The sequence below is a fragment of the Choloepus didactylus genome, chromosome 13 (genome assembly GCF_015220235.1).
Source record: "Choloepus didactylus isolate mChoDid1 chromosome 13, mChoDid1.pri, whole genome shotgun sequence".
NCBI lineage: Eukaryota > Metazoa > Chordata > Mammalia > Pilosa > Megalonychidae > Choloepus > Choloepus didactylus.
The window spans coordinates 77,276,413-77,290,016 of NC_051319.1; positions in this window are offsets into that span (position 1 = coordinate 77,276,413).

Genomic DNA, 13,604 nt, shown 5'->3' on the forward strand with positions numbered 1-13,604 from the left:
GAACTGGGCGCCGAGTGGCAGCCTGGTTGAGGTGAACCAGGCTGTGGGCGCGGCCGGTAGCTTGTAATTGGGTCATTCGTAGGCGGAGGAAGGTGTACCTGCTGGGGGTGTGCCGCACAGTGCACCTGACGCCCCCGGCACACACCTGTTCCGGGCCTAGGTGACTCGTCAGGCATAGTGGCAGGGGCCAAGGCTTGGGGCTTCTCTCCGGAACTCGGACCGCGCCTTGCCCCAACACACCCCGCGTGGCCTTGCGCCCCAGGTGTGCACCTTCCTCCGACGCCAGGTTTCCCTAGGAATGAGAGACCCCAAGCCCTGCCCGCCCTTGCCTATTTTCTAGAGTGGGATGCCGTAGGAGATGGAGAGACCCGTTTCGACCGCTTCCAGACGGTGACAGAAAGCGGCTATGACCCGCGCTTTGCAGAATGCTCGGACCTCGGTCTGATTATGAATCTCTTTGGGGTTTGCGAAACGTGTTCACATTCCATTGCCCCAGAATTCACAGAAATATTTCGCTCTGGTGAGTGCCAACTATGTGCCAGATACCAACCCTGGGGAGAGAGGGGTCATCCAAACAGTCAAGGTACTCTGGCAGATGGAGCTTGCATTTTCCCAACAGTACTGGCTTAAAATGGTTTGGGGAAAGGCAGAAGAGGGATTATGATGTCGTCCCCCCCTCCCCCAGGATCTGAGAGGTAGAAGCTTTGCAAAGGACATTTAGCCTTAAAGGACAGGGCAAGAGCTGAACTTGGTCTCCTGTTTTCTAGGCCCTCTACCCCCAACGCAGTTAGCTGGGCTGGGGCTGCACGCAAGCACTGAGCCACGCACTGGGGGAAAGCGCAAACTCTCGGCTCAGCGGACACCACCCACACCAACAGCCTGAAGGAGGCCTTGGAGACCCGCATCAGCCAAAGGCGGGACTGAAAACCCTTCTTCCAAGACAACCTGCTTGGCGAGGCCTACTGGCTTGGCCTTCCCAGGCTGGGAATTGCAATTCTGCTTACCCGTTATACCTCCCACTAGTACACCCGGAAGAGTCCCTCAGATCTCAACAGAAGGCTTAACACATATTTAATTTACCAGGCTGGGGAAAAGCCTTTTTAGCCCAAATTCTGACCCTGTTTTGCTGTTAACACCCTCTAGAAATAGAATTAGTTAAGACCAGATGGAATGAATAAGGAAAAAAATCATCATTCGGTGCCCATGATTAAAAGCCACATCCAGTGTGCTATCTCATCAGATCCCTCACCAGTATGCTGTAGCTACCTGTTTGAGAACTGATCCTGTCTGATAGGGCAAGAAGCAGGCAGGCACTCAGAAAAGGAACTTGCCCAAGGTGGTGGTCAGGATTTGAAACTTCCTACTCCGAAGTGCAGGGTGTCAGCCACATTCACACAGCTGATCTTCCAAGGACTGAAATATGGAACAGGGTCCATCTAATTTCCCTTTGTCTGCGTTCTCTAACTTAGAAAGAGGTGACGATGATGTTAGTTTGGTAGATTAAACAAGTAGGAAGCAACCCACTGTGTGCTAAGATTATAATGAGTAGGTTTTTCTAAAGTACTTGGAGCTCCTTGTTGATAGCATAAATGTATGCGTTATTTATTTCCTCTTGATGCTGATTACTTGGCCCACCAACACCATAAAATGGAGGGAAGTTATAATTATATGTACTTAAAACATCCTGCCAAATAATTAGATACCATGACTTAACTTCTTAAGGAATGAATTTTAAAACGCTCTCATTAGTATTCAGGTTGTGAAGTAAAGCATACATTATTATAAACAATACAAAACAAAATTATGCAGAATATCTTTTCCTTTAGAAGAAATCAGAATATTTTTACTCTATAGGACTCAAAGTAACCAAAAGGTCTGAAAATTCAGTTTGATTAATTTGATCTTGACTAATTTGACTTGACTAGCTCAATTACAGAACCGAGGAGTATTTGAAACAAAAATTTAAAAGCAAACCAAGAGGAATTGTCTCTTTAATTTCTTGGCAAAAAGCAGAGCATGAATAAAGCAAATATGCTTTGAGGAAAAATCTTTGCTCAGATGGAAAATTCAGTATACAGAGAGTCTGCATGTTGCCTGTGATGTTTAAACATGGCTATAAATAAAAACCATCTGATGATGGGGGCAGGGTAAGAGGCAGATAACCTTGAGCAAATGGCTGTGTAACAGGCAGTCTTAGCCAAGATATAAAAATTGACATTAAACATGGAGAAGGAATTCTCTTGGCCTTACCTTAGGTTTATTTTGTTGTTGTTGTTCCTTCCAGTTCCCTGACCTCTATGCGTACTGAGACAGTAAGTAGAGCAGTGTAGGTAAGAAATGGCTCTGAAGTCAGATGGGCCTGGGTTTGACTTCTGGTTCTACAACTTCTTAGCATGGTGACTTTTGGCAAGTCACTTAACTTTGCTTAGTCTCAGTTTTCTCACCTATAAAATAGGGATAGTTGTAATAGCCAAATAAAAGTGTTCTTCTGAGAATTAAATGAGATTGCAAGGGTAAAACACCAACCAGTATATCATAAATGCCCAATAAATGTTAGATACTATTATTATTTCCAAGTAGTCTCTGATTCTAAATACCTTCTAATGCCAGCCCATGCCCCTCAATACCTGCCTTCTGCATAATGAAATAGTAGTGGTCTTTGGAAACAGAACAAAAGGGCATCGAAAACATCAGGTAGAGACAAAGTTGGGATGAGGTAGGAAATTCAAGGAAGGAGAGGTGGAGGTGGAACAAAAAAAACACCATTAAGCAGACATTCAGAAGGCTTCTTGTATATAGAGAAAGTCACTTGAGAAAATAAATCCAAGAATTAATACAGTTGGTCAGTCTCAGAATCTTATATCAGAAAAGGGTGCCATATCTGAAAAGAATAACATGCCCTTTGCACCAAAGCCTTCCAAGCTCCAGAAGCTCCAAATAAAGATCTGAACAGTCAACATCTTAGTAGCTCTGACCATGAGAAGCCAGGCAAGCTCTGGCCATTTGGGCCTGCCCACCCACCAGATTTCTGCAGTCAGTATTTACAATGATGCTCACAATACATTAGTACCTATCCCTATTTCTCTCCTTTGTGGTTTTCCAGAAATATTAAGCTGATGTTGCCCTTTCAACTGGAATTAGAATTTTATAAATGTGGTCAAAATTTTGGGGCCAGGAAATTTGCCAAAGATATAATACAGCCCTTTCCCCTAGCAAGTGTAGTTTGGCTAAAGAAAGAGAGAGGGGGAGAGAGAGAAATTACCATGTCCCCTGGTGATGCCCATGACATCCAAATACCAGTCACAGTTACAGAGAGAAATGTTTTTATCTGTTGCAGAAAAAAAAAAATCTCAGAAATGAAAGGTGAAGTTCATTACTTTAGAAGTCTGGGTAAATCGTAAGAATACTATCACCAACTCTGCAGCTATTACAAATCCTGTCATAGAAGTGTGTTTATTGACATAGAACATCATTCACAATACAGTAAGTGAAAAAAGGACCTTATAAAACATTATACATGATATAACCCCAGTTTTATTTATTAAACACATTATAAATATGTATTTATAAGAGACTATGGAAGTATACACAGTGTATTAATAGTGGTTTCTGTTGAGTGGGGTCATTTTTTTTCTTTTTTTTTCTTTTCACTTACTTGTTTCTTCTGTAGTAGATACATATTCATTTCATAATTGTGGAAAACATTCTTCAGAATGTTGGAGTAAACATGACAAGGCATCTCTTGGGGGAATCACAAGCCCAAAGAACATGTGGCCAATAGTTCTGCTACGTATTCCACTATGCCCTGGAATATTACTCAAGAGACCCTGCTTTCTTGTGGGAAGAAATCTCAGCTTGGCTGTGGCCTTCTCACAAAGACTTTTTTCTTGCCTCTCCTCCCATTACAAGCTCTTCCCCTCAGCTCAGCCAGGTCCCTTCCTCTCCCAAACCCAACCTGTGCTCAACTATTCCTATTGTTTCCCCTTTGCTCACCCTGTCCCTGCTCCCTGAATTGTCCCTTTGTATCTATCTGAACCCTGTCGTTTGAGATCAGTTCAAGCCCCACACATGCTGAAAAGCATCCTCTGATGGCTATAGGTCTTCCTTGGCTGGAGACGCCTAGTAGATCAGCAGAAGAGACCCCCAGTCTGGTGGACAGCACAGGGACCTAGCACTTGTCATACATAGCAGAGGAGTATGAATGGAGGAGGACTAGGTGAGCCCATGAAAGGTGTTCCTTAAAGACATCTAGAAACAATGTGGAGGAGAGGGGCACTTTGCCATGAGCCAGAGGGAAAATCTGATGACATTTGTTCTTCATTTTCCAGATTAAAACCATTTCACTACTGCTCTAAGCTTGAGTCCAGGTAAGACTGAAAAATCAGATTCCCCAAAGAGGTAAATTTGCAAGCATAGAGGCATGTAAGCAGCACTGTGAAATTTATTTGTAACAATAGAAAGCTAGGCCCATACTGTTCTCCTGTATGGTGGGAAAAACAAACTCTCCCCTCACGGGAGTTTGTTCCCTAAGCCGACAGGAAGACACCAGGCAGGGAGATCCCTTGATTACCACTCATCTTTGTGTGCTCATCTTTAAATTCTAATTCTGGAGAATGGTCATGGAATTGGGCCTCCAAATAAAAGAAGGAACAGACAACGCATATGAAGAAAAAAGAAAACTAATGGGAAATTTAGTGCCTACAGGTTCATGGTCGGTTCTTTGAGGAAGGATGCTAATCAGCTGTCTACATCTTTGGAGGAACAGGCAAGAGGAAATGAACTTCTGTCAAGTAGTAATAAATAATAGGGGCCAGCGTTCATTAAGCCCTTTCTATGTGTCAGGTACTATTCTAAGTGCTTTACATGTAGTGTATCATTTATTCCTCACCACTTATGAGGTAAGTACTATTATTATCCTCATTTTACAAATGATAAAATTGAGGCACAAAGAGATTGAGTAACTTGTCCAAGGTAAAATAGCTAGTAAGTAGAGGAACTGGGATATGAATTTAGACAGTCTGGCTTCAATGCCCAAACTCTGCCAAACTGCTAATTACTGTAGAGCCTTTAGCATCGGATCACAAGTGATTTTCATGAAGGGAAGACTTTGACCATTTTACCATATGACAATTCCAATGCCAAAGAATCTCTAAGGCTAGAGCATATAACTAGTGTTCTTAATGGTTCCAGCTTAGTGGACACCCTGTGGCCCAGCCTAACACATCACCCCACTATTTCTCAAATATACCCTTCCCCCTTCCATTGCCTTCTCCTGGTATCATGCTCTTTTGCTCTGTTTTCTCCTCCTCCCACTCTTCTCCTGATGTATCCCCTTTCTTTTTCTTCTTTCTCTCCTATTCCTCTATATGTCCAGCCTGCTGGCTAACCCATAGGCAGTGTTCTGCTCCTCTTTTGGCACTCAAGATAAAAAGGTTTCTGGTCCCTGAGCTACCTCTTTCCAAGTCACTTTATATGAGAATGAGATCCTCCCCACCCTAGGTTGAGTACTTGGATCTCAGCTAGAACAGGTAACCAAGGAAGCAATGGGAAGAAAAGAGACAATCTATTCTGAAAGCAATTAGCCCTACCCAGACTCAGTGCTTTTTCCCACAGCAGGGAATATCAGTTATCCAAATGGACTGGTGTCTCTTGGCTTTCAATCAAGTATATACAATATAGACAAAACCCTTTTCCTCCCAGGAACTAATTGCAGTGTAGGGAAAAAAGAACTGGATCAAGCTGTATGACTTTCAACACATTCTTTCCCATCAGTTTCCCCAACCAACAAACTGTAGATTGTACTATACTGGGGAGTTCTCAACTTAGGATTCATGGGTGGGTTTCCAGAGGTGGGGGTGGGGGTGGGGATCCATGAACTCCCAAAGGATAATGTATGGGACCTCTTTTTTTAATTTAAATTTTTATTGATATAATTGTAGATTCACATGCAGTTGTAAGAAATAGTACAGAGAGATCCTAGTACCCTTTACTCAATGTACCTAGTGGTAAAATCTTGCAAAACTATAGCATAATATCATAACTGGGATATTGCCATTGATACAGTCCACCAATCTTTTTCAGATTCCCCAGGTTTACATGCACTCATTTGTGTGTGTATTTAGTGCTATACCACTGGGAATTTCTCTTGCATGTGCTTTTTTTCTGATGAAATGTTCTTAGTTCTCATCAGATTCTCACAAAAGTAGTAGATCCAAAAAGAGGGTCAATTCCCAGCTCTCCAAAGCCCCTACAACTCTCTGTTCCAACAGCCAGCACTTAATTAGCACTTACCACATGGCAGGCATAGGGATGCATGTGGGGCAGGGGCAATAGGGAAAGGGGCAGGAAAAGGAGGGAAAACCCAAAGTTGCATAATAAACAGTCCATTGAGCTTATGCTCCAGCAGGGGAAGACAGACAGTCAGAGAGGTAAACAAATCATTTATTAAACTGTACAGAAGAATAGTGGCCTTGTTGCTTGGGGCAGCTGGGGAAGTGTTTGCACAGAAGCTGATGCTTGAGTTACATCGTGAAGGATAATCCGGAATTCTTCAGCTGAGAAGAGAAGAACTATTAAAATCTTTTCTTCATAAATCATATCTATTCTAGATGTTTTTAAGGAAACATAGGAAACCATGCCTACATTTGTTTATTCTACAATGTTAAGGTGTCAGATTCTTCAACTCCGGTGCAGGTGCTGAGGCCAAGGGATTTATTCCCCAGAGTCTATTTTCCACCATCTTGTCCAAATTGGATACCAGATCCTGCCTGCTTAGCTTGGAAAAGGCATTTTATCTCTGGTGCCTTGATCACATCAGTGCTTATATTTAAAGCATGAATGATGAGAAGAGACCGCGGCAAAGTCCCTGGCTCTGTCCCATCCCTACAACAACCTCCCCTTCTCTACCGAAGGCTGTGGAATCCAATTCTCCATGGCTGGTGGCAGTCAGCTGGCCAGAGACCTGAGGAAAACATCTCTGCTCTCCATGCCATTCTCCACTCTGTGGGATCTCGTTTTCCACAAGAGCCTATCAGAAACCTTCCGCAACTGGGTGCCCCAGCTCCTCCACGCCGGCTCTCCCGGTGTTCACAGGTTGGGTGGCTTGATTTGGTTCTGGCACAGACATCCGGTGGGGGCCTCTTTCTCTGTGTGGATTTCAAGTTCTGCATCAAGGCTGTTCAGTCCCCAGTATCGGCCTTGGGGAGATCATTCTCTCTGGTGCGGCCATCCCTATGTCAGGGAGACCAAGATCGCTGGGCACAACTTTTGGGAGAGAATCCTAGAGGCCTGATTCGAGATTCCATTTTTTATGATCTCTGTGTCCTCATGCAAATTATTTAAACCCCTAAACCTCAATATCTTCCTCTGTAAGATGGGAATTATAATAATGCCTTCCTCATAGAGTTAGTTTTTTAAATGTAATTTTATTCACATTCCATGCAGTCCATCCCAAGTATGTAATCTGTGGTTTACAGTATCATCACATAGCTCATGGAGTTATTTTAAGAATTAAATTAATTAATCCACGTAAAGCACTTAGCACATAACAAGTACTCCATCAACATTAGCTATCATTATCTATTTTATAATAAATTATTTCTTATTATAAAAGAATTATTGTCATTGTAGAAAATATGTGACCTACTGGCAAGTTTAAGGAAGAAACAATCATACCATCTAGAGTAAAGGACTGTTATCATTTTGGTGTATAGTCTTTCCAGCTTTTTTCTGTGCATATATATACTTATGGGAAATAAAACACTGGGCTCATACTGTGTAGGTAGGTCTGTTCTGTAGCCTGTTCTATTCAACTGATATGAGTATTTTCTCATATCCCTAAAAGCTTGTTGAAAAATAATATTTTTTAAAGACTACCTAGTTTTCTAGCATATCAATGTAACCCATGTTTAACTAATCCCTTAGTTTGGTACTTAGATTGTTTCTTATTTTTATAAATATTTTTATATTATATTATATACTTATAAATATTATTTATATTATAAATAATACCAGGATAAATGTCCTTGTTCATAAATTTTTGTGTGCTTCTCTGTTCATTTCCTTCAGGATAAATGCTTAGAGTAGAATGACTGGGCTAAAGGCTATACCCTATATATTTTTTTAATGTCAAGTAAACAGAATTGGACTAAACATAATCTTTGATTCATGACACACCCTCATTATAGGCACATGGATGGCCCAATTTTGTTAATTTAGGTAGTAAGTTTGTTAATTTTAATAATGTAATCAATAACTGTGAATCCACAACCCAAAACAAAAGCTAGGACCTCAACAATAACTAATATGTAACAGTAGCCCCTGCCCCAACCCGTATCCCTGTACACCCCATCCAAGGGGACCATGATCCTGAATTCTATGTTCATTCCATGCTTTTCTTTTTATATAGTTTTTTTTTATCTTCATTTTATTGAGATATATTCATATACCACACAGTCATACAAAACAAATCGTACTTTCGATTGTTCACAGTACCATTACATAGTTGTACATTCATCACCCAAATCAATCCCTGACACCTTCATTAGCACACACACAAGAATAACAAGAATAATAATTAGAGTGAAAAAGAGCAATTGAAGTAAAAAAGAACACTGGGTACCTTTGTCTGTTTGTTTCCTTCCCCTATTTTTCTACTCATCCATCCATAAACTAGACAAAGTGGAGTGTGGTCCTTATGGCTTTCCCAATCCCCTTGTCACCCCTCATAAGCTACATTTTTATACAACTGTCTTCGAGATTCATGGGTTCTGGGTTGTAGTTTGATAGTTTCAGGTATCCACCACCAGCTACCCCAATTCTTTAGAACCTAAAAAGGGTTGTCTAAAGTGTGCGTAAGAGTGCCCACCAGAGTGACCTCTCGGCTCCTTTTGGATTCTCTCTGCCACTGAAACTTATTTCATTTCCTTTCACATCCCCCTTTTGGTCAAGAAGATGTTCTCCGTCCCACGATGCCAGGTCTACATTCCTCCCCGGGAGTCATATTCCGCGTTGCCAGCGAGATTCACTCCCCTGGGTGTCTGATCCCACGTAGGGGGGAGGGCAGTGATTTCACCTTTCAAGTTGGCTTAGCTAGAGAGACAGGGCCACATCTGAGCAACAAAGAGGCATTCGGGAGGAGGCTCTTAGGCACAACCATAGGGAGGTCTAGCCTCTCCTTTGCAGCAACCGTCTTCCCAAGGGTAAAACCTGTGGTAGAGGGCTCAACCCATCAAACCACCAGTCCCCTATGTCTGTGGTCATGTTAGCAACCATGGAGGTGGGGTAGGCGAATACCCCTGCATTCTCCACAGGCTCCTCAAGGGGGCACTACATCTTTTTTTTTTTTTTTAACTTTCCCTTCTTTTTTTAAATCAACTGTATGAAAAAAAAGTTAAAAAGAAAACAAACATACAATAAAAGAACATTTCAAAGAGACCATAACAAGGGAGTAAGAAAAAGACAACTAACCTAAGATAACTGCTTAACTTCCAACATGTTCCTACTTTACCCCAAGAAAGTTACCTAATATAGCAACATTTCTGTGAACTTGCTCCTACTATATCCATCAGAAATTCACAGACCATAGTCATTCCTGGGCATCCCCAGAACATTAAATAGCTTATCTGTTCTTCTTGGATTATTGTTCCCCCTTCCTTAATTGCTCTCTATTGCTAGTTCCCCTACATTCTACATTATAAGCCATTTGTTTTACATTTTTCAAAGTTCACATTAGTGGTAGCATATAATATTTCTCTTTTTGTGCCTGGCTTATTTCGCTCAGCATTATGTCTTCAAGGTTCATCCATGTTGTCATATGTTTCACCAGATCGTTCCTTCTTACTGCCACGTAGTATTCCATCGTGTGTATATACCACATTTTATATATCCACTCATCTGTTGAAGGACATTTGGGTTGTTTCCATCTTTTGGCAATTGTGAATAATGCTGCTATGAACATTGGCGTGCAGATATCTGTTCGTGTCACTGCTTTCCGATCTTCCGGGTATATACCGAGAAGTGCAATCGCTGGATCGAATGGTAACTCTATATCTAGTTTTCTAAGGAACTGCCAGACTGACTTCCAGAGTGGCTGAACCATTATACAGTCCCACCAACAGTGAATAAGAGTCCCAATTTCTCCACATCCCCTCCAGCATTTGTAGTTTCCTGTTTGTTTAATGGCAGCCATTCTAACCGGTGTTAGATGGTATCTCATTGTGGTCTTAATTTGCATCTCTCTAATAGCTAGTGAAGCTGAACATTTTTTCATGTGTTTCTTGGCCATTTGTATTTCCTCTTCAGAGAACTGTCTTTTCATATCTTTTGCCCATTTTATAATTGGGCCGACTGTACTATTGTCATTGAGTTGCAGGATTTCTTTATATATGCAAGATATCAGTCTTTTGTCAGATACATGGTTTCCAAAAATTTTTTCCCATTGAGTTGGCTGCCTCTTTACCTTTCTGAGAAATTCCTTTGAGGTGCAGAAACTTCTAAGCTTGAGGAGTTCCCATTTATCTATTTTCTCTTTTGTTGCTTGTGCTTTGGGTGTAAAGTCTAGGAAGTGGCCGCCTAATACAAGGTCTTGAAGATGTTTTCCTACATTATCTTCTAGGAGTTTTATGGTACTTTCTTTCATATTGAGATCTTTGGTCCATTTTGAGTTAATTTTTGTGTAGGGGGTGAGGTAGGGGTCCTCTTTCATTCTTTTGGATATGGATATCCAACTCTCCCAGCCCCATTTGTTGAAAAGACCATTATGACTCAGTTCAGTGACTTTGGGGGCCTTATCAAAGATCAGTCGGCCATAGATCTGAGGGTCTATCTCCGAATTCTCAATTCTATTCCATTGATCTATATGTCTATCTTTGTGCCAGTACCATGCTGTTTTGGCAACTGTGGCTTTATAATAAGCTTCAAAGTCAGGGAGTGTAAGTCCTCCCACTTCGTTTTTCTTTTTTAGAGTGTCTTTAGCAATTCGAGGCATCTTCCCTTTCCAAATAAATTTGATAACTAGCTTTTCCAAGTCTGCAAAGTAGGTTGTTGGAATTTTGATTGGGATTGCATTGAATCTGTAGATGAGTTTGGGTAGAATTGACATCTTAATGACATTTAGCCTTCCTATCCATGAACATGGAATATTTTTCCATCTTTTAAGGTCCTCTTCTATTTCTTTTAGTAGAGTTATGTAGTTTTCTTTGTATAGGTCTTTTACATCTTTGGTTAAGTTTATTCCTAGGTACTTGATTTTTTTAGTTGCTATTGAAGATGGTATCTTTTTCTTGAGTGTCTCTTCAGTTTGTTCATTTCTAGCATATAGAAACATTACTGAATTATGTGCATTAATCTTGTATCCCGCTACTTTGCTAAATTTGTTTATTAGCTCTAGTAGCTGTATCGTCGATTTCTCAGGGTTTTCTAGATATAAGATCATATCATCTGAAAACAATGACAGTTTTACTTCTTCTTTTCCAATTTGGATGCCTTTTATTTCTTTGTCTTGCCGGATTGTCCTGGCTAGCACTTCCAGCACAATGTTGAATAACAGTGGTGACAGCGGGCATCCTTGTCTTGTTCCTGATCTTAGAGGGAAGGCTTTCAGTCTCTCACCATTGAGTACTATGCTGGCTGTGGGTTTTTCATATATGCTCTTTATCATGTTGAGGAAGTTTCCTTCAATTCCTACCTTTTGAAGTGTTTTTATCAAAAAGGGATGTTGGATTTTGTCAAATGCTTTTTCAGCATCTATTGAGATGATCAATTGATTTTTCCCTTTTGACTTGTTAATGTGTTGTAATACATTGATTGATTTTCCTATGTTGAACCATCCTTGCATGCCTGGAATAAACCCCACTTGGTCATGGTATATGATTTTTTTAATGTGTCTTTGGATTTGATTTGCAAGTATTTTGTTGAGGATTTTTGCATCTATATTCATTAGGAAGATTGGCCCGTAGTTTTCCTTTTTTGTAACATCTTTGCCTGGTTTTGGTATTAGATTGATGTTAGCTTCATAAAATGAGTTAGGTAGTGTTCCATTTTCTTCAATGTTTTGAAAGAGTTTGAGTAAGATTGGTGTCAGTTCTTTCTGGAAAGTTTGGTAGAATTCCCCTGTGAAGCCATCTGGCCCTGGGCATTTATTTGTGGGAAGATTTTTGATGATTGATTGGATCTCTTTGCTTGTGATGGGTTGGTTGAGGTCTTCTATTTCTTCTCTGGTCAGTCTAGGTTGTTCATATGTTTCCAGGAAATTGTCCATTTCCTCTACATTATCCAGTTTGTTGCCATACAGTTGTTCATAGTATCCTCTTATAATTTTTTTAATTTCTTCAGGATCTGCAGTTATGTCACCTTTTTCATTCATTATTTTGTTTATATGGGTCTTCTCTCTTTTTGATTTTGTCAGTCTAGCTAGGGGCTTGTCAATCTTGTTGATCTTCTCAAAGAACCAACTTTTGGTGATATTTATCCTCTCTATTGTTTTTTTGTTCTCTATGTCATTTATTTCTGCTTTAATCCTTGTTATTTCTTTTCTTCTACTTGGTTTAGGATTGGTTTGCTGTTCATTTTCTAGCTTCTTCAGTTGATCCATTAGTTCTCTGATTTTGGCTCTTTCTTCCTTTTTAATATATGCGTTTAGTGCTATAAATTTCCCCCTTAGCACTGCTTTTGCTGCATCCCATAGGTTTTGGTATGTTGTGTTCTCATTTTCATTCGTCTCTATATATTTAGCAATTTCTCTTGCTATTTCTTCTTTAACCCACTGATTGTTTAGGAGTGTGTTGTTTAACCTCCAGGTATTTGTGAATTTTCTAAGTCTCTGATGGTTATTGACTTCTAATTGTATTCCATTGTGGTCAGAGAATGTGTTTTGAATAATTTCAATCTTTTTAAATTTATTGAGGCTTGTTTTATGTCCCAGCATATGATCTATTCTGGAGAAAGTTCCATGAGCACTAGAAAAGTATGTGTATCCTGGTGATTTGGGATGTAATGTCCTGTATATGTCTGTTAAATCTAATTCATTTATCAGATTGTTTAGGTTTTCAATTTCCTTATTGGTCTTCTGTCTGGTTGATCTATCTATAGGAGAGAGTGATGTGTTGAAGTCTCCCACAATTATTGTGGAAACATCAATTGCTTCCTTTAGTTTTGCCAGTGTTTCTCTCACGTATTTTGTGGCACCTTGGTTGGGTGCATAGACATTTACGATTGTTATTTCTTCTTGCTGAATTGCCCCTTTTATTAGTACATAGTGGCCTTCTTTGTCTCTCAAAACATCCCTGCATTTGAAGTCTATTTTATCTGAGATTAATATTGCTACACCTGCTTTCTTTTGGCTGTAGCTTGCATGAAATATTTTTTTCCATCCTTTCACTTTCAGTTTCTTTGTGTCCCTGTGTCTAAGATGAGTCTCTTGTATGCAACATATTGATGGTTCATTTTTTTTGATCCATTCTGCGAATCTATCTTTTAATTGGGGAGTTTAATCCATTTACATTCAACGTTATAACCGTGAAGGCATTTCTTGAATCGGCCATCTTATCCTTTGGTTTATGTTTGTCATATTTTTCCCCTCTCTCTATTAATATCCTTTATTGTAC